This window comes from Rhipicephalus microplus, chromosome 8 (assembly GCF_043290135.1).
Source record: "Rhipicephalus microplus isolate Deutch F79 chromosome 8, USDA_Rmic, whole genome shotgun sequence".
Taxonomy (NCBI): domain Eukaryota; kingdom Metazoa; phylum Arthropoda; class Arachnida; order Ixodida; family Ixodidae; genus Rhipicephalus; species Rhipicephalus microplus.
Window position 1 is genome coordinate 79554099 of NC_134707.1, and position 20225 is coordinate 79574323.

General features: G+C 45.0%; 37 non-coding genes across 37 annotated transcripts; all 37 read left to right on the forward strand.

Annotated features, from left to right (window-relative positions):
- The first annotated feature begins 58 nt into the window (after positions 1 to 58).
- Positions 59 to 150, forward strand: TRNAI-UAU (transfer RNA isoleucine (anticodon UAU)). The gene is given in 2 exon segments: positions 59 to 96; positions 115 to 150. It is a non-coding gene; the product is annotated as a tRNA-Ile (tRNA).
- Positions 151 to 293: 143 nt separating this feature from the next.
- On the forward strand, positions 294 to 385 carry TRNAI-UAU (transfer RNA isoleucine (anticodon UAU)). The gene is given in 2 exon segments: positions 294 to 331; positions 350 to 385. It is a non-coding gene; the product is annotated as a tRNA-Ile (tRNA).
- A 1077-nt stretch (positions 386 to 1462) lies between these two features.
- TRNAI-UAU (transfer RNA isoleucine (anticodon UAU)) lies at positions 1463 to 1554 on the forward strand. Its single transcript is given in 2 exon segments — positions 1463 to 1500; positions 1519 to 1554. It is a non-coding gene; the product is annotated as a tRNA-Ile (tRNA).
- Positions 1555 to 1932: 378 nt separating this feature from the next.
- TRNAI-UAU (transfer RNA isoleucine (anticodon UAU)) lies at positions 1933 to 2024 on the forward strand. Its single transcript is given in 2 exon segments — positions 1933 to 1970; positions 1989 to 2024. It is a non-coding gene; the product is annotated as a tRNA-Ile (tRNA).
- A 143-nt stretch (positions 2025 to 2167) lies between these two features.
- Positions 2168 to 2259, forward strand: TRNAK-UUU (transfer RNA lysine (anticodon UUU)). The gene is given in 2 exon segments: positions 2168 to 2205; positions 2224 to 2259. It is a non-coding gene; the product is annotated as a tRNA-Lys (tRNA).
- A 375-nt stretch (positions 2260 to 2634) lies between these two features.
- TRNAI-UAU (transfer RNA isoleucine (anticodon UAU)) lies at positions 2635 to 2726 on the forward strand. The gene is given in 2 exon segments: positions 2635 to 2672; positions 2691 to 2726. It is a non-coding gene; the product is annotated as a tRNA-Ile (tRNA).
- A 143-nt stretch (positions 2727 to 2869) lies between these two features.
- On the forward strand, positions 2870 to 2961 carry TRNAI-UAU (transfer RNA isoleucine (anticodon UAU)). The gene is given in 2 exon segments: positions 2870 to 2907; positions 2926 to 2961. It is a non-coding gene; the product is annotated as a tRNA-Ile (tRNA).
- Positions 2962 to 3571: 610 nt separating this feature from the next.
- TRNAI-UAU (transfer RNA isoleucine (anticodon UAU)) lies at positions 3572 to 3663 on the forward strand. The gene is given in 2 exon segments: positions 3572 to 3609; positions 3628 to 3663. It is a non-coding gene; the product is annotated as a tRNA-Ile (tRNA).
- A 143-nt stretch (positions 3664 to 3806) lies between these two features.
- TRNAI-UAU (transfer RNA isoleucine (anticodon UAU)) lies at positions 3807 to 3898 on the forward strand. The gene is given in 2 exon segments: positions 3807 to 3844; positions 3863 to 3898. It is a non-coding gene; the product is annotated as a tRNA-Ile (tRNA).
- Positions 3899 to 4041: 143 nt separating this feature from the next.
- On the forward strand, positions 4042 to 4133 carry TRNAI-UAU (transfer RNA isoleucine (anticodon UAU)). Its single transcript is given in 2 exon segments — positions 4042 to 4079; positions 4098 to 4133. It is a non-coding gene; the product is annotated as a tRNA-Ile (tRNA).
- A 143-nt stretch (positions 4134 to 4276) lies between these two features.
- On the forward strand, positions 4277 to 4368 carry TRNAK-UUU (transfer RNA lysine (anticodon UUU)). Its single transcript is given in 2 exon segments — positions 4277 to 4314; positions 4333 to 4368. It is a non-coding gene; the product is annotated as a tRNA-Lys (tRNA).
- A 375-nt stretch (positions 4369 to 4743) lies between these two features.
- On the forward strand, positions 4744 to 4835 carry TRNAI-UAU (transfer RNA isoleucine (anticodon UAU)). Its single transcript is given in 2 exon segments — positions 4744 to 4781; positions 4800 to 4835. It is a non-coding gene; the product is annotated as a tRNA-Ile (tRNA).
- Positions 4836 to 4978: 143 nt separating this feature from the next.
- Positions 4979 to 5070, forward strand: TRNAI-UAU (transfer RNA isoleucine (anticodon UAU)). Its single transcript is given in 2 exon segments — positions 4979 to 5016; positions 5035 to 5070. It is a non-coding gene; the product is annotated as a tRNA-Ile (tRNA).
- A 610-nt stretch (positions 5071 to 5680) lies between these two features.
- On the forward strand, positions 5681 to 5772 carry TRNAI-UAU (transfer RNA isoleucine (anticodon UAU)). Its single transcript is given in 2 exon segments — positions 5681 to 5718; positions 5737 to 5772. It is a non-coding gene; the product is annotated as a tRNA-Ile (tRNA).
- Positions 5773 to 5915: 143 nt separating this feature from the next.
- On the forward strand, positions 5916 to 6007 carry TRNAI-UAU (transfer RNA isoleucine (anticodon UAU)). Its single transcript is given in 2 exon segments — positions 5916 to 5953; positions 5972 to 6007. It is a non-coding gene; the product is annotated as a tRNA-Ile (tRNA).
- Positions 6008 to 7553: 1546 nt separating this feature from the next.
- Positions 7554 to 7645, forward strand: TRNAI-UAU (transfer RNA isoleucine (anticodon UAU)). The gene is given in 2 exon segments: positions 7554 to 7591; positions 7610 to 7645. It is a non-coding gene; the product is annotated as a tRNA-Ile (tRNA).
- Positions 7646 to 7788: 143 nt separating this feature from the next.
- Positions 7789 to 7880, forward strand: TRNAK-UUU (transfer RNA lysine (anticodon UUU)). The gene is given in 2 exon segments: positions 7789 to 7826; positions 7845 to 7880. It is a non-coding gene; the product is annotated as a tRNA-Lys (tRNA).
- A 143-nt stretch (positions 7881 to 8023) lies between these two features.
- Positions 8024 to 8115, forward strand: TRNAI-UAU (transfer RNA isoleucine (anticodon UAU)). Its single transcript is given in 2 exon segments — positions 8024 to 8061; positions 8080 to 8115. It is a non-coding gene; the product is annotated as a tRNA-Ile (tRNA).
- Positions 8116 to 8963: 848 nt separating this feature from the next.
- Positions 8964 to 9055, forward strand: TRNAI-UAU (transfer RNA isoleucine (anticodon UAU)). Its single transcript is given in 2 exon segments — positions 8964 to 9001; positions 9020 to 9055. It is a non-coding gene; the product is annotated as a tRNA-Ile (tRNA).
- A 378-nt stretch (positions 9056 to 9433) lies between these two features.
- Positions 9434 to 9525, forward strand: TRNAI-UAU (transfer RNA isoleucine (anticodon UAU)). Its single transcript is given in 2 exon segments — positions 9434 to 9471; positions 9490 to 9525. It is a non-coding gene; the product is annotated as a tRNA-Ile (tRNA).
- Positions 9526 to 10366: 841 nt separating this feature from the next.
- On the forward strand, positions 10367 to 10458 carry TRNAI-UAU (transfer RNA isoleucine (anticodon UAU)). The gene is given in 2 exon segments: positions 10367 to 10404; positions 10423 to 10458. It is a non-coding gene; the product is annotated as a tRNA-Ile (tRNA).
- Positions 10459 to 10836: 378 nt separating this feature from the next.
- Positions 10837 to 10928, forward strand: TRNAI-UAU (transfer RNA isoleucine (anticodon UAU)). The gene is given in 2 exon segments: positions 10837 to 10874; positions 10893 to 10928. It is a non-coding gene; the product is annotated as a tRNA-Ile (tRNA).
- Positions 10929 to 11071: 143 nt separating this feature from the next.
- Positions 11072 to 11163, forward strand: TRNAK-UUU (transfer RNA lysine (anticodon UUU)). Its single transcript is given in 2 exon segments — positions 11072 to 11109; positions 11128 to 11163. It is a non-coding gene; the product is annotated as a tRNA-Lys (tRNA).
- Positions 11164 to 11306: 143 nt separating this feature from the next.
- TRNAI-UAU (transfer RNA isoleucine (anticodon UAU)) lies at positions 11307 to 11398 on the forward strand. The gene is given in 2 exon segments: positions 11307 to 11344; positions 11363 to 11398. It is a non-coding gene; the product is annotated as a tRNA-Ile (tRNA).
- Positions 11399 to 12011: 613 nt separating this feature from the next.
- Positions 12012 to 12103, forward strand: TRNAI-UAU (transfer RNA isoleucine (anticodon UAU)). Its single transcript is given in 2 exon segments — positions 12012 to 12049; positions 12068 to 12103. It is a non-coding gene; the product is annotated as a tRNA-Ile (tRNA).
- Positions 12104 to 12716: 613 nt separating this feature from the next.
- On the forward strand, positions 12717 to 12808 carry TRNAI-UAU (transfer RNA isoleucine (anticodon UAU)). Its single transcript is given in 2 exon segments — positions 12717 to 12754; positions 12773 to 12808. It is a non-coding gene; the product is annotated as a tRNA-Ile (tRNA).
- A 143-nt stretch (positions 12809 to 12951) lies between these two features.
- Positions 12952 to 13043, forward strand: TRNAI-UAU (transfer RNA isoleucine (anticodon UAU)). The gene is given in 2 exon segments: positions 12952 to 12989; positions 13008 to 13043. It is a non-coding gene; the product is annotated as a tRNA-Ile (tRNA).
- Positions 13044 to 14354: 1311 nt separating this feature from the next.
- On the forward strand, positions 14355 to 14446 carry TRNAK-UUU (transfer RNA lysine (anticodon UUU)). The gene is given in 2 exon segments: positions 14355 to 14392; positions 14411 to 14446. It is a non-coding gene; the product is annotated as a tRNA-Lys (tRNA).
- An 848-nt stretch (positions 14447 to 15294) lies between these two features.
- TRNAI-UAU (transfer RNA isoleucine (anticodon UAU)) lies at positions 15295 to 15386 on the forward strand. Its single transcript is given in 2 exon segments — positions 15295 to 15332; positions 15351 to 15386. It is a non-coding gene; the product is annotated as a tRNA-Ile (tRNA).
- A 612-nt stretch (positions 15387 to 15998) lies between these two features.
- Positions 15999 to 16090, forward strand: TRNAI-UAU (transfer RNA isoleucine (anticodon UAU)). The gene is given in 2 exon segments: positions 15999 to 16036; positions 16055 to 16090. It is a non-coding gene; the product is annotated as a tRNA-Ile (tRNA).
- A 143-nt stretch (positions 16091 to 16233) lies between these two features.
- TRNAI-UAU (transfer RNA isoleucine (anticodon UAU)) lies at positions 16234 to 16325 on the forward strand. The gene is given in 2 exon segments: positions 16234 to 16271; positions 16290 to 16325. It is a non-coding gene; the product is annotated as a tRNA-Ile (tRNA).
- Positions 16326 to 16468: 143 nt separating this feature from the next.
- On the forward strand, positions 16469 to 16560 carry TRNAI-UAU (transfer RNA isoleucine (anticodon UAU)). Its single transcript is given in 2 exon segments — positions 16469 to 16506; positions 16525 to 16560. It is a non-coding gene; the product is annotated as a tRNA-Ile (tRNA).
- A 1318-nt stretch (positions 16561 to 17878) lies between these two features.
- Positions 17879 to 17970, forward strand: TRNAI-UAU (transfer RNA isoleucine (anticodon UAU)). The gene is given in 2 exon segments: positions 17879 to 17916; positions 17935 to 17970. It is a non-coding gene; the product is annotated as a tRNA-Ile (tRNA).
- Positions 17971 to 18583: 613 nt separating this feature from the next.
- Positions 18584 to 18675, forward strand: TRNAI-UAU (transfer RNA isoleucine (anticodon UAU)). The gene is given in 2 exon segments: positions 18584 to 18621; positions 18640 to 18675. It is a non-coding gene; the product is annotated as a tRNA-Ile (tRNA).
- A 143-nt stretch (positions 18676 to 18818) lies between these two features.
- TRNAI-UAU (transfer RNA isoleucine (anticodon UAU)) lies at positions 18819 to 18910 on the forward strand. The gene is given in 2 exon segments: positions 18819 to 18856; positions 18875 to 18910. It is a non-coding gene; the product is annotated as a tRNA-Ile (tRNA).
- A 143-nt stretch (positions 18911 to 19053) lies between these two features.
- On the forward strand, positions 19054 to 19145 carry TRNAI-UAU (transfer RNA isoleucine (anticodon UAU)). Its single transcript is given in 2 exon segments — positions 19054 to 19091; positions 19110 to 19145. It is a non-coding gene; the product is annotated as a tRNA-Ile (tRNA).
- A 143-nt stretch (positions 19146 to 19288) lies between these two features.
- Positions 19289 to 19380, forward strand: TRNAV-UAC (transfer RNA valine (anticodon UAC)). The gene is given in 2 exon segments: positions 19289 to 19326; positions 19345 to 19380. It is a non-coding gene; the product is annotated as a tRNA-Val (tRNA).
- Positions 19381 to 20225: the final 845 nt, after the last annotated feature.

A 20225-nucleotide genomic window follows, 5' to 3' on the forward strand; every position in this document is an offset into this window, starting at 1 on the left:
TACTGGAGTTGTGTGTAGACAACAGTCCTAAAGGAAACACTCTTACGTGAAACCGTGTTCCCCAGTGGCGCAATCGGTTAGCGCACGGTACTTATGCGACAGTTCTCGTGAGCTATGCCGGGGTTGTGAGTTCGAGCCTCACCTGGGGAATGAAATTCTTATTAGTTTTCATTATTAGTCATGAGGTTAATTGTATACTCAATGCTGGCGACTGCCTGGCTCGAAAACATTTGCTTAATGGAGGTGTGTGTAGACAACAGTCCTAAAGGAAACACTTTTACGTGCGACCGTGTTCCCGAGTGGCGCAATTGGTTAGCGCACGGTACTTATACGACAGTTCTCGTGAGCTATGCCGGGGTTGTGAGTTCGAGCCTCACCTGGGGAATGAAATTTTTATTAGTTTTCATATTTATACATGAGGTTAATTGTATACTCAATGCTGGCGACTGCCTGGCTCGAAAACATTTGTTTACTGGAGTTGTGTTTAGACAACAGTCCTAAAGAAAAGACTCCTACGTGCGACCGTGTTCCCCAGTGGCGCAATTGGTTAGCGCACGGTACTTATACGACAGTTCTCGTCAGCTATGCTGAGGTTGTGAGTTCGAGACTCTCCTGTGGAATGAAATTTTTATTAGTTTTCATATTTAGTCATGAGGTTAAATGTATACTCGATGCTGGCGACTGCCTGGCTCGAAAAAATTTGTTTACTGGAGTTTTGCGCAGACAACAGTCCTAAAGGAAAGACTCCTACGTGCGACCGTGTTCCCCAGTGGCGCAATTGGTTAGCGCACGGTACTTACACGACAGTTCTCGTGAGCTATGCAGGTGTTGTGAGTTTGAGCCTCGCCTGGGGAGTGAAATTTTTATTAGTTTTCATATTTAGCCATGAGGTAATTGTATACTCAATGCTGGCGACTGCCTGGCCCGAAAACATTTGTTTACTGGAGTTGTGTGTAGACAACAGTCCTAAAGGAAACACTTTTACGTGCAACCGGTTTCCCCGGTGGCGCAATTGGTTAGCGCTGAATTTATAGGACAGTTCTCGTGAGCTATGCCGGGATTGTGAGTTTGAGCCTCTCCTGGGGAGTGAAATTTTCATTAGTTTTCATATTTAGCCATGAGGTAATTGTATACTCAATGCTGGCGACTGCCTGGCCCGAAAACATTTGTTTACTGGAGTTGTGTGTAGACAACAGTCCTAAAGGAAACACTTTTACGTGCAACCTCGTTCCCTAGTGGCGCAATTGGTTAGCGCTGTATTTAGAGGACAGTTCTCGTGAGCTATGCTGGGGTTGTGAGTTCGAGCCTCACCTGGGGAATGAAATTTTCATTAGTTCTCATATTTAGTCATGAGGTTAATTGTATACTCAATGCTGGCGACTGCCTGGCTCGAAAACATTTGTTTACTAGAGTTGTGTGGAGACAACAGTCCTAAAGGAAACACTCATACGTGCGACCGTGTTCCCCAGTGGCGCAATTGGTTAGCGCACGGTACTTATACGACAGTTCTCGTGAGCTATGCCGGGGTTGTGAGTTCGAGCCTTACCTGGGGAATAAAATTTTTATTAGTTTTCATATTTAGTCATGAGGTTAATTGTATACTCAATGCTGGCGACTGCCTGGCTCGAAAACATTTGTTTACTGGAGGTGTGTGTAGACAACAGTCCTAAAGGAAACACTCTTACGTGCAACCATGTTCCCCAGTGGCGCAATTGGTTAGCGCACGGTACTTATACGACAGTTCTCGTGAGCTATGCCGGGGTTTGGAGTTCGAGCCTCACCTGGGGAATCAAATTTTTATTAGTTTTCATATTTAGTCATGCGGTTAATTGTATACTCAATGCTGGTGACTGCCTGGCTCGAAAACATTTGTTTACTGGAGTTGTGTGTAGACAACAGTCTTGAAGGAAAGACTCCTACGTGCGACCGTGTTCCCCAGTGGCGCAATTGGTTAGCGCACGGTACTTATACGACAGTTCTCGTGAGCTATGCCGGGGTTGTGAGTTCGAGCCTCATCTGGGGAATGAAATTTTTATTAGTTTTCATATTCAGTCGTGAGGTTCATTGTATACTGAATGCTGGCGACTGCCTGGCTCGAAAACGTTTGTTTACTGGAGTTTTGCGCAGACAACATTCCTAAAGGAAAGACTCCTACGTGTGACCATGTTCCCCAGTGGCGCAATCGGTTAGCGCACGGTACTTTTAAGAAAGTTCTCGTGAGCTATCCCGGCGTTGTGAGTTCGAGCCTCACCTGGGGAATGAAATTTTTATTAGTGTTCATATTTAGTCATGAGGTTAATTGTATACTCAAAGCTGGCGACTGCCTGGCTCGAAAACGTTTGTTTACTGGAGTTGTGTGTAGACAACAGTCTTAAAGGAAACACTTTTACGTGCAACCGTGTTTCCCAGTAGCGCAATTGGTTAGCGCTGAATTTATAGGACAGTTCTCGTGAGCTATGCCGGGGTTGTGAGTTTGAGCCTCGCCTGGGGAGTGAAATTTTCATTAGTTTTCATATTTAGCCATGAGGTAATTGTATACTCAATGCTGGCGACTGACTGGCCCGAAAACATTTGTTTACTGGAGTTGTGTGTAGACAACAGTCCTAAAGGAAACACTTTTACGTGCAACCGTGTTCCCCAGTGGCGCAATTGGTTAGCGCACGGTACTTATACGACAGTTCTCGTGACCTATGCCGGGGTTTTGAGTTCGAGCCTCACCTGGGGAATGAAATTTTTATTAGTTTTCATATTTAGTCATGCGGTTAATTGTATACTCAATGCTGGTGACTGCCTGGCTCGAAAACATTTGTTTACTGGAGTTGTGTGTAGACAACAGTCTTAAAGGAAAGACTTCTACGTGCGACCGTGTTCCCCAGTGGCGCAATTGGTTAGCGCACGGTACTTATACGACAGTTTTCGTGAGCTATGCCGGTGTTGTGAGTTCGAGCCTCACCTGGGGAACGAAACTTTTATTAGTTTTCAATATTAGTCATGAGGTTAATTGTATACTCAATGCTGGCGACTGCCTGGCTCGAAAACATTTGTTTACTGGAGGTGTGTGTAGACAACAGTCCTAAAGGAAACACTCTTACGTGCAACCGTGTTCCCCAGTGGCGCAATTAGTTAGCGCACGGTACTTTTACGACAGTTCTCGTCAGCTATGCCAAGGTTGTGAGTTCGAGACTCACCTGTGGAATGAAATTTTTATTAGTTTTCATAATTAGTCATGAGGTTAAATGTATACTCAATGCTGGCGACTGCCTCGCTCGAAAAAATTTGTTTACTGTAGTTTTGCGCAGACAACAGTCCTAAAGGAAAGACTCCTACGTGCGACCATGTTCCCCAGTGGCGCAATTGGTTAGCGCTGAATTTATAGGACAGTTCTCGTGAGCTATGCCGGGGTTGTGAGTTTGAGCCTCGCCTGGGGAGTGAAATTTTCATTAGTTTTCGTATTTAGCCATGAGGTAATTGTATACTCAATGCTGGCGACTGCCTGGCCCGAAAACATTTGTTTACTGGAGTTGTGTGTAGACAACAGTCCTAAAGGAAACACTCTTACGTGAAACCGTGTTCCCCAGTGGCGCAATCGGTTAGCGCACGGTACTTATGCGACAGTTCTCGTGAGCTATGCCGGGGTTGTGAGTTCGAGCCTCACCTGGGGAATGAAATTCTTATTAGTTTTCATTATTAGTCATGAGGTTAATTGTATACTCAATGCTGGCGACTGCCTGGCTCGAAAACATTTGCTTAATGGAGGTGTGTGTAGACAACAGTCCTAAAGGAAACACTTTTACGTGCGACCGTGTTCCCGAGTGGCGCAATTGGTTAGCGCACGGTACTTATACGACAGTTCTCGTGAGCTATGCCGGGGTTGTGAGTTCGAGCCTCACCTGGGGAATGAAATTTTTATTAGTTTTCATATTTATACATGAGGTTAATTGTATACTCAATGCTGGCGACTGCCTGGCTCGAAAACATTTGTTTACTGGAGTTGTGTGTAGACAACAGTCCTAAAGAAAAGACTCCTACGTGCGACCGTGTTCCCCAGTGGCACAATTGGTTAGCGCACGGTACTTATACGACAGTTCTCGTGAGCTATGCCGGGGTTGTGAGTTCGAGCCTCACCTGGGGAATGAAATTTTTATTAGTTTTCATATTCAGTCGTGAGGTTCATTGTATACTGAATGCTGGCGACTGCCTGGCTCGAAAACGTTTGTTTACTGGAGTTTTGCGCAGACAACATTCCTAAAGGAAAGACTCCTACGTGTGACCATGTTCCCCAGTGGCGCAATCGGTTAGCGCACGGTACTTTTAAGAAAGTTCTCGTGAGCTATCCCGGCGTTGTGAGTTCGAGCCTCACCTGGGGAATGAAATTTTTATTAGTGTTCATATTTAGTCATGAGGTTAATTGTATACTCAAAGCTGGCGACTGCCTGGCTCGAAAACGTTTGTTTACTGGAGTTGTGTGTAGACAACAGTCTTAAAGGAAACACTTTTACGTGCAACCGTGTTTCCCAGTAGCGCAATTGGTTAGCGCTGAATTTATAGGACAGTTCTCGTGAGCTATGCCGGGGTTGTGAGTTTGAGCCTCGCCTGGGGAGTGAAATTTTCATTAGTTTTCATATTTAGCCATGAGGTAATTGTATACTCAATGCTGGCGACTGACTGGCCCGAAAACATTTGTTTACTGGAGTTGTGTGTAGACAACAGTCCTAAAGGAAACACTTTTACGTGCAACCGTGTTCCCCAGTGGCGCAATTGGTTAGCGCACGGTACTTATACGACAGTTCTCGTGACCTATGCCGGGGTTTTGAGTTCGAGCCTCACCTGGGGAATGAAATTTTTATTAGTTTTCATATTTAGTCATGCGGTTAATTGTATACTCAATGCTGGTGACTGCCTGGCTCGAAAACATTTGTTTACTGGAGTTGTGTGTAGACAACAGTCTTAAAGGAAAGACTTCTACGTGCGACCGTGTTCCCCAGTGGCGCAATTGGTTAGCGCACGATACTTATACGACAGTTTTCGTGAGCTATGCCGGTGTTGTGAGTTCGAGCCTCACCTGGGGAACGAAACTTTTATTAGTTTTCAATATTAGTCATGAGGTTAATTGTATACTCAATGCTGGCGACTGCCTGGCTCGAAAACATTTGTTTACTGGAGGTGTGTGTAGACAACAGTCCTAAAGGAAACACTCTTACGTGCAACCGTGTTCCCCAGTGGCGCAATTAGTTAGCGCACGGTACTTTTACGACAGTTCTCGTCAGCTATGCCAAGGTTGTGAGTTCGAGACTCACCTGTGGAATGAAATTTTTATTAGTTTTCATAATTAGTCATGAGGTTAAATGTATACTCAATGCTGGCGACTGCCTCGCTCGAAAAAATTTGTTTACTGTAGTTTTGCGCAGACAACAGTCCTAAAGGAAAGACTCCTACGTGCGACCATGTTCCCCAGTGGCGCAATTGGTTAGCGCTGAATTTATAGGACAGTTCTCGTGAGCTATGCCGGGGTTGTGAGTTTGAGCCTCGCCTTGGGAGTGAAATTTTCATTAGTTTTCGTATTTAGCCATGAGGTAATTGTATACTCAATGCTGGCGACTGCCTGGCCCGAAAACATTTGTTTACTGGAGTTGTGTGTAGACAACAGTCCTAAAGGAAACACTCTTACGTGAAACCGTGTTCCCCAGTGGCGCAATCGGTTAGCGCACGGTACTTATGCGACAGTTCTCGTGAGCTATGCCGGGGTTGTGAGTTCGAGCCTCACCTGGGGAATGAAATTCTTATTAGTTTTCATTATTAGTCATGAGGTTAATTGTATACTCAATGCTGGCGACTGCCTGGCTCGAAAACATTTGCTTAATGGAGGTGTGTGTAGACAACAGTCCTAAAGGAAACACTTTTACGTGCGACCGTGTTCCCGAGTGGCGCAATTGGTTAGCGCACGGTACTTATACGACAGTTCTCGTGAGCTATGCCGGGGTTGTGAGTTCGAGCCTCACCTGGGGAATGAAATTTTTATTAGTTTTCATATTTATACATGAGGTTAATTGTATACTCAATGCTGGCGACTGCCTGGCTCGAAAACATTTGTTTACTGGAGTTGTGTGTAGACAACAGTCCTAAAGAAAAGACTCCTACGTGCGACCGTGTTCCCCAGTGGCACAATTGGTTAGCGCACGGTACTTATACGACAGTTCTCGTCAGCTATGCTGAGGTTGTCAGTTCGAGACTCACCTGTGGAATGAAATTTTTATTAGTTTTCATATTTAGTCATGAGGTTAAATGTATACTCGATGCTGGCGACTGCCTGGCTCGAAAAAATTTGTTTACTGGAGTTTTGCGCAGACAACAGTCCTAAAGGAAAGACTCCTACGTGCGACCGTGTTCCCCAGTGGCGCAATTGGTTAGCGCACGGTACTTACACGACAGTTCTCGTGAGCTATGCAGGTGTTGTGAGTTTGAGCCTCGCCTGGGGAGTGAAATTTTTATTAGTTTTCATATTTAGCCATGAGGTAATTGTATACTCAATGCTGGCAACTGCCTGGCCCGAAAACATTTGTTTACTGGAGTTGTGTGTAGACAACAGTCCTAAAGGAAACACTTTTACGTGCAACCGGTTTCCCCGGTGGCGCAATTGGTTAGCGCTGAATTTATAGGACAGTTCTCGTGAGCTATGCCGGGATTGTGAGTTTGAGCCTCTCCTGGGGAGTGAAATTTTCATTAGTTTTCATATTTAGCCATGAGGTAATTGTATACTCAATGCTGGCGACTGCCTGGCCTGAAAACATTTGTTTACTGGAGTTGTGTGTAGACAACAGTCCTAAAGGAAACACTTCTACGTGCAACCTCGTTCCCTAGTGGCGCAATTGGTTAGCGCTGTATTTAGAGGACAGTTCTCGTGAGCTATGCTGGGGTTGTGAGTTCGAGCCTCACCTGGGGAATGAAATTTTCATTAGTTCTCATATTTAGTCATGAGGTTAATTGTATACTCAATGCTGGCGACTGCCTGGCTCGAAAACATTTGTTTACTAGGTTGTGTGGAGACAACAGTCCTAAAGGAAACACTCTTACGTGCGACCGTGTTCCCCAGTGGCGCAATTGGTTAGCGCACAGTACTTATACGACAGTTCTCGTGAGCTATGCCGGGGTTGTGAGTTCGGGCCTTACCTAGGGAATAAAATTTTTAATAGTTTTCATATTTAGTCATGAGGTTAATTGTATACTCAATGCTGGCGACTGCCTGGCTCGAAAACATTTGTTTACTGGAGGTGTGTGTAGACAACAGTCCTAAAGGAAACACTCTTACGTGCAACCATGTTCCCCAGTGGCGCAATTGGTTAGCGCACGGTACTTATACGACAGTTCTCGTGAGCTATGCCGGGGTTTGGAGTTCGAGCCTCACCTGGGGAATCAAATTTTTATTAGTTTTCATATTTAGTCATGCGGTTAATTGTATACTCAATGCTGGTGACTGCCTGGCTCGAAAACATTTGTTTACCTGAGTTGTGTGTAGACAACAGTCTTGAAGGAAAGACTCCTACGTGCGACCGTGTTCCCCAGTGGCGCAATTGGTTAGCGCACGGTACTTATACGACAGTTCTCGTGAGCTATGCCGGGGTTGTGAGTTCGAGCCTCACCTGGGGAATGAAATTTTTATTAGTTTTCATATTCAGTCGTGAGGTTCATTGTATACTGAATGCTGGCGACTGCCTGGCTCGAAAACGTTTGTTTACTGGAGTTTTGCGCAGACAACAGTCCTAAAGGAAAGACTCCTACGTGTGACCATGTTCCCCAGTGGCGCAATCGGTTAGCGCACGGTACTTTTAAGAAAGTTCTCGTGAGCTATGCCGGCGTTGTGAGTTCGAGCCTCACCTGGGGAATGAAATTCTTATTAGTTTTCATTATTAGTCATGAGGTTAATTGTATACTCAATGCTGGCGACTGCCTGGCTCGAAAACATTTGCTTAATGGAGGTGTGTGTAGACAACAGTCCTAAAGGAAACACTTTTACGTGCGACCGTGTTCCCGAGTGGCGCAATTGGTTAGCGCACGGTACTTATACGACAGTTCTCGTGAGCTATGCCGGGGTTGTGAGTTCGAGCCTCACCTGGGGAATGAAATTTTTATTAGTTTTCATATTTATACATGAGGTTAATTGTATACTCAATGCTGGCGACTGCCTGGCTCGAAAACATTTGTTTACTGGAGTTGTGTTTAGACAACAGTCCTAAAGAAAAGACTCCTACGTGCGACCGTGTTCCCCAGTGGCGCAATTAGTTAGCACACGGTACTTATACGACAGTTCTCGTGAACTATGCCGGGGTTGTGAGTTCGAGCCTCACCTATGGAATCAAATTTTTCTTAGATTTCATATTTAGTCATGAGTTTAATTGTATACTAAATGCTGACGACTGCCTGGCTCGAAAACATTTGTTTACTGGAGGTGTGTGTAGACAACAGTCCTAAAGGAAACACTCTTACGTGCAACCATGTTCCCCATTGGCGCAATTGGTTAGCGCACGGTACTTATACGACAGTTCTCGTGAGCTATGCCGGGGTTTTGAGTTCGAGCCTCACCTGGGGAATGAAATTTTTATTGATTTTCATTATTAGTCATGAGGTTAATTGTGTACTCAATGCTGGCGACTGCCTGGCTTGAAAACATTTGTTTACTGGAGGTGTGTGTAGACAACAGTCCTAAAGGAAACACTCTTACGTGCAACCGTGTTCCCCAGTGGCGCAATTGGTTAGCGCACGGTACTTATACGACAGTTCTCGTGAGCTATGCCTGGGTTGTGAGTTGGAGCCTCACCTGGGGAATGAAATTTTTATTAGTTTTCATAATTATACATGAGGTTAATTGTATACTCAATGCTGGCGACTGCCTAGCTCGAAAAAATTTGTTTACTGGAGGTTTGTGTAGACAACAGTCGTAAAGGAAACACTCTAACGTGAAACCGTGTTCCCCAGTGGCGCAATTGTGTAGCGCACGGTACTTATACGACAGTTCTCGTGAGCTATGCCGGGGTTGTGAGTTCGAGCCTCACCTGGGGAATGAAATTCTTATTAGTTTTCATTATTAGTCATGAGATTAATTGTATACTCAATGCTGGCGACTGCCTGGCTCGAAAACATTTGCTTACTGGAGGTGTGTGTAGACAACAGTCTTAAAGGAAACACTTTTACGTGCAACCATGTTCCTGAGTGGCGAAATTGGTTAGCGCACGGTACTTATACGACAGTTCTCGTGAGCTATGCCGGGGTTGTGAGTTCGAGCCTCACCTGGGGAATGAAATTTTTATTAGTTTTCATATTTATACATGAGGTTAATTGTATACTCAATGCTGGCGACTGCCTAGCTCGAAAACATTTGTTTACTGGAGTTGTGTGTAGACAACAGTCCTAAAGAAAAGACTCCTACGTGCGACCGTGTTCCCCAGTGGCGCAATTGGTTAGCGCACGGTACTTATACGACAGTTCTCGTCAGCTATGCCGAGGTTGTGAGTTCGAGACTCACCTGTGGAATGAAATTTTTATTAGTTTTCATATTTAGTCATGAGGTTAAATGTATACTCGATGCTGGCGACTGCCTGGCTCGAAAAAATTTGTTCACTGGAGTTTTGCGCAGACAAAAGTCCTAAAGGAAAGACTCCTACGTGCGACCGTGTTCCCCAGTGGCGCAATTGGTTAGCGCACGGTACATACACGACAGTTCTCGTGAGCTATGCAGGGGTTGTGAGTTTGAGCCTCGCCTGGAAGTGAAATTTTTATTACTTTTCATATTTAGCCATGAGGTAATTGTATACTCAATGCTGGCGACTGCCTGGCCCGAAAACATTTGTTTACTGGAGTTGTGTGTCGACAACAGTCCTAAAGGAAACACTTTTACGTGCAACCGGTTTCCCCGGTGGCGCAATTGGTTAGCGCTGAATTTATAGGACAGTTCTCGTGAGCTATGCCGGGGTTGTGAGTTTGAGCCTCGCCTGGGGAGTGAAATTTTCATTAGTTTTCATATTTAGCCATGAGGTAATTGTATACTCAATGCTGGCGACTGCCTGGCCCGAAAACATTTGTTTACTGGAGGTTTGTGTAGACAACAGTCCTAAAGGAAACACTTTTACGTGCAACCTCGTTCCCTAGTGGCGCAATTGGTTAACGCTGTATTTAGAGGACAGTTCTCGTGAGCTATGCTGGGGTTGTGAGTTCGAGCCTCACCTGGGGAATGATATTTTCATTAGTTCTCATATTTAGTCTTGAGGTTAATTGTGTACTCAATGCTGGCGACTGCCTGGCTCGAAAACATTTGTTTACTAGAGTTGTGTGGAGACAACAGTCCTAAAGGAAACACTCTTACGTGCGACCGTGTTCCCCAGTGGCGCAATTGGTTAGCGCTCGGTACTTATACGACAGTTCTCGTGAGCTATGCCGGGGTTGTGAGTTCGAGCCTTACCTGGGGAATAAAATTTTTATTAGTTTTCATATTTAGTCATGAGGTTAATTGTATACTCAATGCTGGCGACTGCCTGGCTCGAAAACATTTGTTTACTGGAGGTGTGTGTAGACAACAGTCCTAAAGGAAACACTCTTACGTGCAACCATGTTCCCCAGTGGCGCAATTGGTTAGCGCACGGTACTTATACGACAGTTCTCGTGAGCTATGCCGGGGTTTGGAGTTCGAGCCTCACCTGGGGAATCAAATTTTTATTAGTTTTCATATTTAGTCATGCGGTTAATTGTATACTCAATGCTGGTGACTGCCTGGCTCGAAAACATTTGTTTACTGGAGTTGTGTGTAGACAACAGTCTTGAAGGAAAGACTCCTACGTGCGACCGTGTTCCCCAGTGGCGCAATTGGTTAGCGCACGGTACTTATACGACAGTTCTCGTGAGCTATGCCGGGGTTGTGAGTTCGAGCCTCACCTGGGGAATAAAATTTTTATTAGTTTTCATATTCAGTCGTGAGGTTCATTGTATACTGAATGCTGGCGACTGCCTGGCTCGAAAACGTTTGTTTACTGGAGTTTTGCGCAGACAACAGTCCTAAAGGAAAGACTCCTACGTGTGACCATGTTCCCCAGTGGCGCAATCGGTTAGCGCACGGTACTTTTAAGAAAGTTCTCGTGAGCTATGCCGCGGTTGTGAGTTCGAGCCTCACCTGGGGAATGAAATTTTTATTAGTGTTCATATTTAGTCCAGAGGTTAATTGTATACTCAATGCTGGCGACTGCCTGGCTCGAAAACGTTTGTTTACTGGAGGTGTGTGTAGACAACAGTCCTAAAGGAAACACTCTTACGTAAAACCGTGTTCCTCAGTGGCGCAATTGGTTAGCGCACGGTACTTATACGACAGTTCTTGTGAGCTATGCCGGGGTTGTGAGTTCGAGCCTCACCTGGGGAATGAAATTTTTATTAGTTTTCATTATTAGTCATGAGGTTAATTGTATACTCAATTCTGGCGACTGCCTGGCTCGAAAACATTTGCTTACTGGAGGTGTGTGTAGACAACAGTCCTAAAGGAAACACTTTTACGTGCAACCGTGTTCTCCAGTGGCGCAATTAGTTAGCACACGGTACTTATACGACAGTTCTCGTGAACTATGCCGGGGTTGTGAGTTCGAGCCTCACCTATGGAATCAAATTTTTCTTAGATTTCATATTTAGTCATGAGTTTAATTGTATACTAAATGCTGACGACTGCCTGGCTCGAAAACATTTGTTTACTGGAGGTGTGTGTAGACAACAGTCCTAAAGGAAACACTCTTACGTGCAACCATGTTCCCCATTGGCCCAATTGGTTAGCGCACGGTACTTATACGACAGTTCTCGTGAGCTATGCTGGGGTTTTGAGTTCGAGCCTCACCTGGGGAATGAAATTCTTATTAGTTTTCATTATTAGTCATGAGGTTAATTGTATACTCAATGCTGGCGACTGCCTGGCTCGAAAACATTTGTTTACTGGAGGTGTGTGTAGACAACAGTCCTAAAGGAAACACTTTTACGTGCAACCGTGTTCCCGAGTGGCGCAATTGGTTAGCGCACGGTACTTATACGACAGTTCTCGTGAGCTATGCCGGGGTTGTGAGTTCGAGCCTCACCTGGGGAATGAAATTTTTATTGATTTTCATTATTAGTCATGAGGTTAATTGTGTACTCAATGCTGGCGACTGCCTGGCTTGAAAACATTTGTTTACTGGAGGTGTGTGTAGACAACAGTCATAAAGGAAACACTCTTACGTGCAACCGTGTTCCCCAGTGGCGCAATTGGTTAGCGCACGGTACTTATACGACAGTTCTCGTGAGCTATGCCTGGGTTGTGAGTTGGAGCCTCACCTGGGGAATGAAATTTTTATTAGTTTTCATAATTATACATGAGGTTAATTGTATACTCAATGCTGGCGACTGCCTAGCTCGAAAAAATTTGTTTACTGGAGGTTTGTGTAGACAACAGTCGTAAAGGAAACACTCTAACGTGAAACCGTGTTCCCCAGTGGCGCAATTGTGTAGCGCACGGTACTTATACGACAGTTCTCGTGAGCTATGCCGGGGTTGTGAGTTTGAGCCTCACCTGGGGAATGAAATTTTTATTAGTGTTCATATTTAGTCATGAGGTTAATTGTATACTCAATGCTGGTGACTGCCTGGCTCGAAAACATTTGTTTACTGGAGGTGTGTGTAGACAACAGTCCTAAAGGAAACACTGTTACGTGAAACCGTGTTCCCCAGTGGCGCAATTCGTTAGCGCACGGTACTTATACGACAGTTCTCGTGAGCTATGCCGGGGTTGTGAGTTCGAGCCTCACCTGGGGAATGAAATGCTTATTAGTTTTCATTATTAGTCATGAGATTAATTGTATACTCAATGCTGGCGACTGCCTGGCTCGAAAACATTTGCTTACTGGAGGTGTGTGTAGACAACAGTCTTAAAGGAAACACTTTTACGTGCAACCATGTTCCTGAGTGGCGCAATTGGTTAGCGCACGGTACTTATACGACAGTTCTCGTGAGCTATGCCGGGGTTGTGAGTTCGAGCCTCACCTGGGGAATGAAATTTTTATTAGTTTTCATATTTAGTCATGAGGTTAAATGTATACTCGATGCTGGCGACTGCCTGGCTCGAAAAAATTTGTTCACTGGAGTTTTGCGCAGACAACAGTCCTAAAGGAAAGACTCCTACGTGCGACCGTGTTCCCCAGTGGCGCAATTGGTTAGCGCACGGTACATACACGACAGTTCTCGTGAGCTATGCAGGGGTTGTGAGTTTGAGCCTCGCCTGGAAGTGAAATTTTTATTAGTTTTCATATTTAGCCATGAGGTAATTGTATACTCAATGCTGGCGACTGCCTGGCCCGAAAACATTTGTTTACTGGAGTTGTGTGTCGACAACAGTCCTAAAGGAAACACTTTTACGCTCAACCGGTTTCCCCGGTGGCGCAATTGGTTAGCGCTGAATTTATAGGACAGTTCTCGTGAGCTATGCCGGGGTTGTGAGTTTGAGCCTCGCCTGGGGAGTGAAATTTTCATTAGTTTTCATATTTAGCCATGAGGTAATTGTATACTCAATGCTGGCGACTGCCTGGCCCGAAAACATTTGTTTACTGGAGTTGTGTGTAGACAACAGTTCTAAAGGAAACACTTTTACGTGCAACCTTGTTCCCCAGTGGCGCAATTGGTTAGCGCTGTATTTATAGGACAGTTCTCGTGAGCTATGCTGGGGTTGTGAGTTCGAGCCTCACCTGGGGAATGAAATTTTCATTAGTTCTCATGTTTAGTTATGAGGTTAATTGTATACTCAATGCTGGCGACTGCCTGGCTCGAAAACATTTGTTTACTGGAGGTGTGTGTAGAACACAGTCCTAAAGGAAACACTCTTATGTGCAGCCATGTTCCCCAGTGGCGCAATTGGTTAGCGCACGGTACTTATACGACAGTTCTCGTGAGCTATGCCGGGGTTTGGAGTTCGAGCCTCACCTGGGGAATCAAATTTTTATTAGTTTTCATATTTAGTCATGCGGTTAATTGTATACTCAATGCTGGTGACTGCCTGGCTCGAAAACATTTGTTTACTGGAGTTGTGTGTAGACAACAGCCTTGAAGGAAAGACTCCTACGTGTGACCGTGTTCCCCAGTGGCGCACTTGGTTAGCGCACGGTACTTATACGACAGTTCTCGTGAGCTATGCCGGGGTTTTGAGTTCGAGCCTCACCTGGGGAATGAAATTTTTATTAGTTTTCATATTCAGTCGTGAGGTTCATTGTATACTGAATGCTGGCGACTGCCTGGCTCGAAAACGTTTGTTTACTGGAGTTTTGCGCAGACAACAGTCCCAAAGGAAAGACTCCTACGTGTGACCGTGTTCCCCAGTGGCGCAATCGGTTAGCGCACGGTACTTTTAAGAAAGTTCTCGTGAGCTATGCCGGGGTTGTGAGTTCGAGCCTCACCTGGGGAATGAAATTTTTATTAGTTTTCATTCTTAGTCATGAGGTTAATTGTATACTCAATTCTGGCGACTGCCTGGCTCGAAAACATTTGCTTACTGGAGGTGTGTGTAGACAACAGTCCTAAAGGAAACACTTTTATGTGCAACCGTGTTCTCCAGTGGCGCAATTAGTTAGAACACGGTACTTATACGACAGTTCTCGTGAACTACGCCGGGGTTGTAAGTTCGAGCCTCACCTATGGAATCAAATTTTTCTTAGATTTCATATTTAGTCATGATTTTAATAGTATACTAAATGCTGACGACTGCCTGGCTCATAAAACATTTGTTTACTGGAGGTGTGTGTAGACAACAGTCCTAAAGGAAACACTCTTACGTGCAACCATGTTCCCCACTGGCGCAATTGGTTAGCGCACGGTACTTATACGACAGTTTTCGTGAGCTATGCCGGGGTTTTGAGTTCGAGCCTCACCTGGGGAATAAAATTTTTATTTTTTTCATATTTAGTCATGCGGTTAATTGTATACTCAATGCTGGTGACTGCCTGGTTCGAAAACATTTGTTTACTGGAGTTGTGTGTAGACAACAGTCTTAAAGGAAATACTCCTACGTGTGACCGTGTTCCCCAGTGGCGCAATCGGTTAGCGCACGGTACCTTTACGAAAGTTCTCGTGAGCTATGCCGGAGTTGTGAGTTTGAGCCTCACCTGGGGAATGGAATTTCCATTAGTTTTCATATTAACCCTTGAGTTTAATTGTATACTCAATGCTGGCGACTGCCTGGCTCGGAAACATTTGTTTACTGGAGTTGTGTGGAGACAACAGTCGAAAAGGAAACCCTTTTACGTGCAACCGTGTTCCCCAGTGGCGCAATTGGTTAGCGCACGGTACTTATACGACAGTTTTCGTGAGCTATGCCGGGGTTTTGAGTTCGAGCCTCACCTGGGGAATGAAATTTTTATTTTTTTCATATTCAGTCGTGAGGTTCATTGTATACTGAATGCTGGCGACTGCCTGGCTCGAAAACGTTTGTTTACTTGAGTTTTGCGCAGACAACAGTCCTAAAGGAAAGACTCCTACGTGTGACCGTGTTCCCCAGTGGCGCAATCGGTTAGCGCACGGTACCTTTACGAAAGTTCTCGTGAGCTATGCCGGAGTTGTGAGTTTGAGCCTCACCTGGGGAATGGAATTTCCATTAGTTTTCATATTTAACCTTGAGTTTAATTGTATACTCAATGCTGGCGACTGCCTGGCTCGGAAACATTTGTTTACTGGAGTTGTGTGGAGACAACAGTCGAAAAGGAAACCCTTTTACGTGCAACCGTGTTCCCCAGTGGCGCAATTGGTTAGCGCACAGTACTTATACGACAGTTCTCGTGAGCTATGCGCGGGTTGAGAGTTCGAGCCTCACCTGGGGAATGAAATTTTTATTAGTTTTTCTTTTTAGTCATGAGGTTAATTGTATACTCAATGCTGGCGACTGCCTGGCTCGAAAACATTTGTTTACTGGAGGTGTGTGTAGACAACAGTCCTAAAGGAAACACTCTTACGGGACACCGCGTTCCCCAGTGGCGCAATTGGTTAGTGCACGGTACTTATACGACAGTTCTCGTGAGCTATCCCGGGGTTGTGAGTTCGAGCCTCACCTGGGGAATGAAATTTTTATTAGTTTTCATATTTAGTCATGAGGTTAGTTGTATACGAAATGCTGGCGACTGCCTGGCTCGAAAACATTTGTTTACTGGAGGTTTGTGTGGACAACAGTCGTAAAGGAAACACTCTAACGTGAAACCGTGTTCCCCAGTGGCGCAATTGGGTAGCGCACGGTACTTATACGACAGTTCTCGTGAGCTATGCCGGGGTTGTGAGTTCGAGCCTCACCTGGGGAATGAAATTTTTATTAGTTTTCATATTTAGTCGTGAGGTTCATTGTATACTGAATGCTGGCGACTGCCTGGCTCGAAAACATTTGTTTACTGGAGGTGTGTGTAGACAAAAGTCCTAAAGGAAACACTCTTACGTGAAACCGTGTTCCCCAGTGGCGCAATTGGTTAGCGCACGGTACTTATACGACAGTTCTCGTGAGCTATGCCGGGGTTGTGAGTTCGAGCCTCACCTAGGGAATGAAATTTTTATTAGTTTTCATCATTAGTCATGAGGTTAATTGTATACTCAATGCTGGCGACTGCCTGGCTCGAAAACATTTGCTTACTGGAGGTGTGTGCAGACAACAGTCCTAAAGAAAAGACTCTTACGTGCGACCGTGTTCCCCAGTGGCGCAATTGGTTAGTGCACGGTACTTATACGACAGTTCTCGTCAGCCTTGCCGAGGTTGTGAGTTCGAGACTCACATGTGGAATGAAATTTTTATTAGTTTTCATATTTAGTCATGAGGTTAGTTGTATACTAAATGCTGGCGGCTGCCTGGCACTAAAACATTTGTTTACTGGAGGTGTGTGTAGACAACAGTCCTAAAGGAAAGACTCCTACGTGCGACCGCGTTCCCCAGTGGCGCAATTAGTTAGCACACGGTACTTATACGACAGTTCTCGCGAGCTATGCCGGGGTTGTGAGTTCGAGCCTCACCTATGGAATCAAATTTTTATTAGATTTCATATTTAGTCATGAGGTTAGTTGTATACTAAATGCTGGCGACTGCCTGGCTCTAAAACATTTGTTTACTGGAGGTGTGTGTAGACAACAGTCCTAAAGGAAAGACTCCTACGTGCGACCGTGTTCCCCAGTGGCGCAATTAGTTAGCACACGATACTTATACGACAGTTCTCGCGAGCTATGCCAGGGTTGTGAGTTCGAGCCTCACCTATGGAATCAAATTTTTATTAGATTTCATATTTAGTCATGAGGTTAGTTGTATACTCAATGCTGGCGACTGCCTGGCTCGAAAACATTTGTTTACTGGAGGTGTGTGTAGACAACAGTCCTAAAGGAAACACTCTTACGTGCAACCGTGTTCCCCAGTGGCGCAATTAGTTAGCACACGGTACTTATACGACAGTTCTCGTGAACTATGCCGGGGTTGTAAGTTCGAGCCTCACCTATGGAATCAAATTTTTCTTAGATTTCATATTTAGTCATGATTTTAATAGTATACTAAATGCTGACGACTGCCTGGCTCATAAAACATTTGTTTACTGGAGGTGTGTGTAGACAACAGTCCTAAAGGAAACACTCTTACGTGCAACCATGTTCCCCACTGGCGCAATTGGTTAGCGCACGGTACTTATACGACAGTTTTCGTGAGCTATGCCGGGGTTTTGAGTTCGAGCCTCACCTGGGGAATGAAATTTTTATTTTTTTCATATTTAGTCATGCGGTTAATTGTATACTCAATGCTGGTGACTGCCTGGTTCGAAAACATTTGTTTACTGGAGTTGTGTGTAGACAACAGTCTTAAAGGAAATACTCCTACGTGCGACCGTGTTCCCCAGTGGCGCAATTGGTTAGCGCACGGTACTTATACGACAGTTCTCGTGAGTTATGCCGGGGTTGTGAGTTCGAGCCTCACCTGGGGAATGAAATTTTTATTAGTTTTCATATTTAGTCGTGAGGTTCATTGTATACTGAATGCTGGCGACTGCCTGGCTCGAAAACGTTTGTTTACTTGAGTTTTGCGCAGACAACAGTCCTAAAGGAAAGACTCCTACGTGTGACCGTGTTCCCCAGTGGCGCAATCGGTTAGCGCACGGTACCTTTACGAAAGTTCTCGTGAGCTATGCCGGAGTTGTGAGTTTGAGCCTCACCTGGGGAATGGAATTTCCATTAGTTTTCATATTTAACCTTGAGTTTAATTGTATACTCAATGCTGGCGACTGCCTGGCTCGGAAACATTTGTTTACTGGAGTTGTGTGGAGACAACAGTCGAAAAGGAAACCCTTTTACGTGCAACCGTGTTCCCCAGTGGCGCAATTGGTTAGCGCACAGTACTTATACGACAGTTCTCGTGAGCTATGCGCGGGTTGAGAGTTCGAGCCTCACCTGGGGAATGAAATTTTTATTAGTTTTTCTCTTTAGTCATGAGGTTAATTGTATACTCAATGCTGGCGACTGCCTGGCTCGAAAACATTTGTTTACTGGAGGTGTGTGTAGACAACAGTCCTAAAGGAAACACTCTTACGTGACACCGCGTTCCCCAGTGGCGCAATTGGTTAGTGCACGGTACTTATACGACAGTTCTCGTGAGCTATCCCGGGGTTGTGAGTTCGAGCCTCACCTGGGGAATGAAATTTTTATTATATTTCATATTTAGTTATGAGGTTAGTTGTATACGAAATGCTGGCGACTGCCTGGCTCGAAAACATTTGTTTACTGGAGGTTTGTGTGGACAACAGTCGTAAAGGAAACACTCTAACGTGAAACCGTGTTCCCCAGTGGCGCAATTGGGTAGCGCACGGTACTTATACGACAGTTCTCGTGAGCTATGCCGGGGTTGTGAGTTCGAGCCTCACCTGGGGAATGAAATTTTTATTAGTTTTCATATTTAGTCGTGAGGTTCATTGTATACTGAATGCTGGCGACTGCCTGGCTCGGAAACATTTGTTTACTGGAGGTGTGTGTAGACAAAAGTCCTAAAGGAAACACTCTTACGTGAAACCGTGTTCCCCAGTGGCGCAATTGGTTAGCGCACGGTACTTATACGACAGTTCTCGTGAGCTATGCCGGGGTTGTGAGTTCGAGCCTCACCTGGGGAATGAAATTTTTATTAGTTTTCATCATTAGTCATGAGGTTAATTGTACACTCAATGCTGGCGACTGCCTGGCTCGAAAACATTTGCTTACTGGAGGTATGTGCAGACAACAGTCCTAAAGGAAACACTTTTACGTGCAACCGTGTTCCCAAGTGGCGCAAATGGTTAGCGCACGGTACTTACACGACAGTTCTCGTGAGCTATGCCGAGGTTGTGAGTTCGAGCCTCACCTGGGGAATGAAATTTTTATTAGTTTTATATTTATACATGAGGTTAATTGTATACTCAATGCTGGCGACTGCCTAGCTCGAAAACATTTGTTTACTGGAGTCGTGTGTAGACAACAGTCCTAAAGAAAAGACTCCTACGTGCGACCGTGTTCCCCAGTGGCGCAATTGGTTAGTGCACGGTACTTATACGACAGTTCTCGTCAGCCTTGCCGAGGTTGTGAGTTCGAGACTCACATGTGGAATGAAATTTTTATTAGTTTTAATATTTAGTCATGAGGTTAGTTGTATACTAAATGCTGGCGACTGCCTGGCTCGGAAACATTTGTTTACTGGAGTTGTGTGGAGACAACAGTCGTAAAGGAAACCCTCTTACGTGCAACCGTGTTCCCCAGTGGCGCAATTGGTTAGCGCACGGTATTTATACGACAGTTCTCGTGAGCTATGCGCGGGTTGAGAGTTCGAGCCTCACCTGGGGAATGAAATTTTTATTAGTTTTCTTATTTAGTCATGAGGTTAATTGTATACTCAATGCTGGCGACTGCCTGGCTCGAAAACATTTGTTTACTGGAGGTGTGTGTAGACAACAGTCCTAAAGGAAACACTCTTACGTGCAACGTGTTCCCCAGTGGCGCAATTGGTTAGCGCAAGGTACTTATACGGCAGTTCTCTTGAGCTATGCTGGGGTTGTAAGTTGGAGCCTCACCTGGGGAATGAAATTTTTATAAGTTTTCATATTTAGTCATGAGGTTAATTGTATACTCAATGCTGGCGACTGCCTAGCTCGAAAACATTTCTTTACTGGAGTTGTGTGTAGACAACAGTCCTAAAGAAAAGACTCCTACGTGCGACCGTG